Here is a 6,848-nt window from a genome sequence, read left to right on the forward strand (position 1 = left end):
ACAAATTCAACTTAAGAACAAACCTACAGACCCTATCTTGTATGTAACCCGGGGACTGCCTGTACATATATATATTAGCTCTAGATCCCGGCATAGTAAATAACTGCACTTAGTTATAACAAAATTTTCTACATGTAAGGGCTCATTCACACTGCCGTCTGCGGGGCCGTACATGTACGTCCCCATAGACGGCAATAGCGGCACGGCGGGGATCCGGTGCCACACATGTGTGGCACCGATCCGGGCCGCACACCGCAAAAAGATAGAGCAAGCCGTGCACCACTATTTCCTATGGAGGGAGGAGGGGTCACCTCCTCCTCACCTCCAGCACACGGCGGTATGCTCGCACGGCGGGCATACCGCGTGTGAATGTACCCTAATACCTACGGTACTACGGCGGGCACATGTTAGTGTGAATGTAGCCTTAGACTGCACTTGCTCATGGGAAAGTGACCTTACTGCCATATAACTTGCTGCATAATCTCTATGTCAGGACAGGGCAGGGGCAAGAGGTTGCGAGACCTAATAATAAACACCCTAAAATATCCCTGCCTACTTGACTACCACCTTAAATGATGACTCCTGCCCCCAACTTGGTGTCATTCCCTTTAGTAGGTTATCTTAAAGGAAAGGAATTGGAGACAGAAAGCAAAGTCATCTAGCCGAGTCAAAAACTACTTCTAGACAAAATCAATATCCAAAGAATAACCAAAGTTCAAGCGAAAGTCAAAACAAGATGTCTGTGCTGTATGAAGCCAGAGATGAAAAAAGGCTAATATCTAGTAAAAAGAGTTCAGTTTTATACCTAGAAAGATAATACCAATAACTGAAGACCTCCTTCTGACTGAAGATAATTTTATAACTGTTTAATTAGAATAAGGAGAAATAAATCCAAATTTGTTTTTTACTCTCTTCATTTTTACATACAGCACAAGGGTTCAAGCCTACATACAGTAAGGGGTTTGAGTTCATTTTGCTGCAAGAGTAAAAAAGACACCAGCTCCTCAAACTAAAAATAGAAAGTGTAATTTTGGACTATGTATATGCAAAAATCCTGCATAAGGCATTGTATTTTGCATAGTTTACTCTATAATTGAATATCGATTCAACATGTACTGAGAAATGAACAGGAATGACACGTATAGAGCTAAGGATTTAATAATCTTTAGAGCCCAGGTTCCCTTTTGGAGAAAGCTCCAAAACACATTTACATTATATTTCTGAAGCCCCTGTAACGTCCGTGCCTGAATGTCTCTCTATCCGCAGTTGGCAGAATACATGGTGTTTATTTGTGTGTGAACTGTGGCTTATTCTTGTGTTTGGATTAACTGAGCCACACCCGGCTCCTTGCATTTCTGTCCTGCCCAGCAAGGGTTACTAGCCTGATGGACAGTTCCCCAGTGCATTGAGGGCGTGGCCGCGATCGGCCTCATATACCTGCCTATTCCCATCTTACCTTGCTGGTTATTTTGAGTCTTGTCTTCCCTGTGTTTCTAGTTCAGTTTTACCTGTCTCCGTTTGTCTGCCTGTATCTGTACCTGACCTGTATATTACCCACTTGACCTTGATCTTGACCTGACCTGTATATAACCCGTTTGATCTTTACCTGACCTGTCTATATCCTGACTGTACCTGTATCTGGATCTGACCTGTGATTATCTGCCTGAAGACCTGTCTATATATTTGTTGTTTTGTCCCTGTCTCAGTCCTGTGTTTGTATTCTGTGTACCAGTGTGAACACTGGTCTATTCCTGTATTCCGGTTTCCTGTTCTGTCCTGTGTCTGTATTCTCTGCACCAGTGTGAACACTGGTCAATAGCTGTATTCCGGTTACCTGTCCGCTCCACCATCCAGCAGCTGCCAGACGAAGTAAGTGTCCCCTGTCATCTTGTAGGGTCACTCAGGGACCGTCAATTAAGTTCCTGATGGAGGGTTCGACCTTATCAGGGCGGTTTATCTGCTTTAGGCTACATTCACACACATGTATGGGGGACGTATATACGGCCGATATACGTCCCCCATACACTTCTATGGGCTCACAGCCCTGTACACACATGCGGCACCGTACCGCTCCGTAGCCCGGGAAAAGATAGGACATGTCCTATCTTTTCCCGTGATGCGGCGCCGTGTGCTGTATCTTCCTATGGAGAGGGGCGGGGGTGAGCTGCGCTCATCCCCTGCTCCTCTCTGCAGCGCCGATTTATGCCCGCCATACATCGTGTGAATGTAGCCTTAGGCAGGGCCTTAGCCCACAGGGACGTCGCAGGGTGAGTTTGCCACCACTTACCTAGTCTGACAGCTAGCGCCATGCCTGGTTGTGGTTGTGCGGTTTGCTGAACGATTGCTGACAGCCCCATTAACTATTTCAGACAAATGACTCAGTTTTGCTTCTGCTAACATTTTCTACATGTCATACCTGGAAAGGTTCATGATGCATTTGTTTGTATTCCATTTTTTTCCTATTTTACTTCCACATTTCAGGGCCTTAGTGTGCAGTCACATGGGTATTTTTACATTATGTTTATAAACGCAATACAAATGCTCGGGGTGTGGTTTGACTTGATCACATATGTCTCTCCACTGAAACTCATACATTAGGTAATCCAGTGTTTTGCATGTAAACAATACAAAACACTAGGTGCTTGTTAGCAATTGCATGTGTGTTAACCATTTAGCGTTCCACGCTCTACATGTACGTATAGTGCAGAGCTGCTAATACAGAGGTGGGATTTGCTGCATTTTGCAGCAAACACACACCGTTAATACCTCACAATCAGTGCTAGTACCCATTTCGGGTATTAACTGCTTGAATGCCCCCGGTGGAGCCGCCAGCACCATTTAAAAGGCGTAGGTGCATAGGCGTCGCCATCTTTATTGCGATCGGGAGCAGCGATTAGTTGTCATGACAACCTCAGGTCTTTGTAAGGCTGTATGGCTTCTGCAGATTTATTGCAATGAATCCTTTGTAAAAACGCCATATAAAGAAATACAGTAGAGTTGCAGTGTATGGTAGGAACAATCAGACTATTTAGAGTTAAAGTACCCAAGAGGATCTTAAGACAAATAGTTATAGTTAGTTAAAAATAAAAAAATCAAATCCCCCCTTTTCCTAGAACTGAAATAAAACTAAATAAACAGTAAAAATCACAAACATGTTAGCTATTGCCGCATCCCAAAATGCCCGAACCATCAAAATATAAATATGGTTATTACAGGCTGAGAACCCCATAATGGAAAATAGCGTCCAAATGTCTGAAACAGCACTTTTACGTCACATAAAAAACGCAACAAAAAGTGATCTGTAGGTCAGACAGTCCTCAAAATGGTAGCAATGAAAATGTAATTTCACAAAAAATGACTTCTTACATGGCTCCTTACAGTGAACACCCCATGTAACTGCACCCTTAGTAATATGGCATGATTTGACTGTGCATATTGTTTTAGCAGTGTATCTGTGAAAACTGAACTATACCATGTTTTTTGTTACATACATATTAACTTAATATCGTGCGCCCGATGTCCACTAGGTGTCACTGCTGCGCTGAAGACCGCCGGAGTTCGCTGGAATCCGCCTCCTTCGTTCTGGTGTATGTGAATGCAATTTTTTTTTTTTTTAATGCTGCGTTTTTTTCCGACTGTCGGGTTTTCCAACGGCCACGCGCCCGATTTCTGTCGTGTGAAAGCCGGCGCTGATGCGCCAAAATCCGATTGTGTGCGCCAAAATCCAGGGGCAATTCGGCGCAAAACGGAAATATTCGGGAAACCTGACGTAAGTGCGGCGTTCGGACCCTTAGTAAATGTGCCCCAATGTGTCTATATGCTGTCTATGCGCAGTCCAATGAACACATGGACAGCACATAGATATGCAATATGCTTATCCCAATAATAAACGGAAACGAGCATGGCTATATTCTTTTATCAGCAGATGGCAGTCCCATATTACAGTCAACATGAATTATCAGCCCCATAGCTGACCTGCCTCTTCTCTAATGAGTATGTAAATGATGTTCCTATTTAAAAAAAAATACTCGTCAAAACACCTTTTTCAGATAATAAACCCTGTACTGGTCAATCAGCACGTACTGTAGTTATGCGCTTGAAGAGCGTGTTATCTCAATTGCCATTTGATTAGAGGATTTTAGTGGATATAAGTACCCATAAAATCTGAGGAGTGTTGTGAGTGGGCTGAATAATGGCTTCTGAGCAGATGACTACAGGGATACAAGTTTGTATAATTAGAAGATGACGGTCTGTGTGTGTCTACAGTGGAGTGAGAAGTAGTTGGCTGTTCTCTTGAATAGCAAGTATATTTTGTTGTTTTGCTGCATAATCTGTTCAATTACATGACCTTATTCCATGTACAGGACTATACATTCTATGGCGGCTTAAAGGACATCAACCACCAGGATGAAGGATTGTAAACCAAGCGCACTTGCATGCTAGAGTGTGCACCCTCTGACAGGATCTGCTCCTCTTTTAGGTTTTTATGGCCTTATTTTTAAGAAAAAAAAAACGCTTAAAAAGTATGCAATTATGCCTGAGGGGCTCCAGTCTCCATTAACACCTATGGAGCTCTTGCTCATTTGCTTAATTTTAAAAGTCTTTTTTTGTAAAAACTAGGGCATTAGAAGATAAAAGTAGAGCGTATCCTGTCATAGGGGGCACACACAAGCATGTAAGTGTGCTTAGTTTACAATCCTTGTTCCTGGTGGTAGATTTTCTATGGACAGCAAGGTTAAAAAGGGAAATCCATGGCACCATTATGTCTAACTATTATACAGCAAGTGCACAGCTGAGAAAGGATAACAGATGATGTGTCACACCAATCTTAAAGGACATCTACCATCAGATTTACTGATGGTAGACTGTCCTCACCTACATGCTCGTTCTTTAAACCAGCAATGTATGTAAAAATATGCAAAATATTAATACTTTATGAGCAGGTGGATCCGTTGACATCAGCCAGAGCATCTCAAGCTGATTTGCATATTTTTAAAAAGTGTTCCTTATGTGAATACAAACATTTCTGGTTTAAAGAAAAACATATCCATCCCCTAGAAAACGTAATGAGCAGGTAAGTGAGTTCAGTCTACTATCAGTATATCTGATGGTAGATATCCTTTAAAAAACTGTGGCCCAGTTTAGGTAGAAAATACAGTACATGAGTATTTTACTTTTTTTATGTGTTGTGTTGGCTTGTTAGGTTTAACTAGTACAAAATCATGTAGATAATTAGATATTGATCAGACCATCAGGAGGCAAGAATATCCATTCCTCCTTCTATAGTTGAGGTCTCTCAATAGACATTCACCACCAATGGGATGATTGTGAATGACCATTCCTGCGCATCAGATTCAGGCACAGAGTATATTGGCCCTATTTTTAATAGACACTTGGGTCTCTCTTTCATTAGCTCATGTAGCTACTTGTTACAACATAACAGACATTGGGTGGTGGCTTTAGGGTGACAGTGAAGCCCCTTACTTACTTGTCCCTTAGGCAGCTGTACAGACATCACTAATCCTATCACTGATGTCCCTTGTTCCATAGACTGTGAATGTAGTAGCAAAACCACAGTATGGAAGAACTGGGGACACTACTCTTATGGATTGGTCTTGGGCCTAACCTGTGGTTGCACTGCAGGGTAGGTTACACTTTCCAAAAAGATAACCGCTACAGCTTGCCGATATCCCCTCGTCTTGATTTACGTGTTATATTCAGACATGACTGAATGACTCCATACATTAGAAATGTTCACTGCCTGGATAACAGTTATTTATCCAAATGGTAATACACAAAGATACATGCAGCACTGTGTTAAAAGCTGAATTCTTTATTTTATTACTCCTTTAAAACAGGTATGTGGCGTACTCAACATAGTAATCTGATGCATTTCGAAACTAACACTGGCTCTTACACTGGCTGCCTGCTTTCACTAGACGTTATAGCTGACAGCTGGAGATCGAAGCAAAGGATACTCTGCATTCAGATTACTATTCTAACCAGTAAGGATTGATCAAAGTAGACAGCCCTTATAACTCTAAGACCATGTGAAGGTCAGTATCAGGAAAAAGAGGTCAACAAACTGTTTTTTTTTTTCCAGCTTATTGAAGGGAATTTTATATGGCTTATGGCCGCCATTCTGATGTAAACACAGACAATCAGGAACTATGTGCCAAAAGTACTGATTTTATTTTTTAATCTATGTATTTCAAGTGTAAAGGCCGACAGCTAGTCACAAACACAGTTGTATCCTACAACAGGTAATAAATTCCCCTCATTTTGTTGGTGTTAAAAGTGGATATTCACTTTATCTTTAAAATGGTAAAATATGCTGTTTATTGTTTACTGCATCTACATCCCAGCACGTTCCAATGATATTTATCCCTTAGTACTCTGTGAATACAGCCAAGGACACACAAGCTCTTCAAATGCAGGGTATGATGCAGAAAATAACAACAACAACACATGGATAAAGCCTTTCCGTTCACATTGTTAGTATTATTAGTTAAGGTTATTGTATTGTAAGCTTTGAGTTCTTATAAACCATGGAGAAAGTGAACAAATAAAGCATCTCAAACTGATTCAATTAAAACAGGTTGCCCATTATTCCAACAGACTTGCTCTGTGCGAGATTTTCAGGACCAAACCTTGCATCAAAGAATTTAGAAGCAATGAAATAATTGCGAATTATTGCACAGTGCAAGAAAAATAGCAAATACGTCACGTCCACGCCATGTGGGTGTGGAGGGGGCATAGGGAGGTGCCGCCCGCTGGATACATCAAGGGGCCTAAACCTGTTCAGGTATCCGGCTTCACGGCAGGAGTGCTGGCAGATGATAAATCTC

Source organism: Engystomops pustulosus, chromosome 4, assembly GCF_040894005.1.
Source record: "Engystomops pustulosus chromosome 4, aEngPut4.maternal, whole genome shotgun sequence".
Classification (NCBI taxonomy): Eukaryota; Metazoa; Chordata; class Amphibia; order Anura; family Leptodactylidae; genus Engystomops; species Engystomops pustulosus.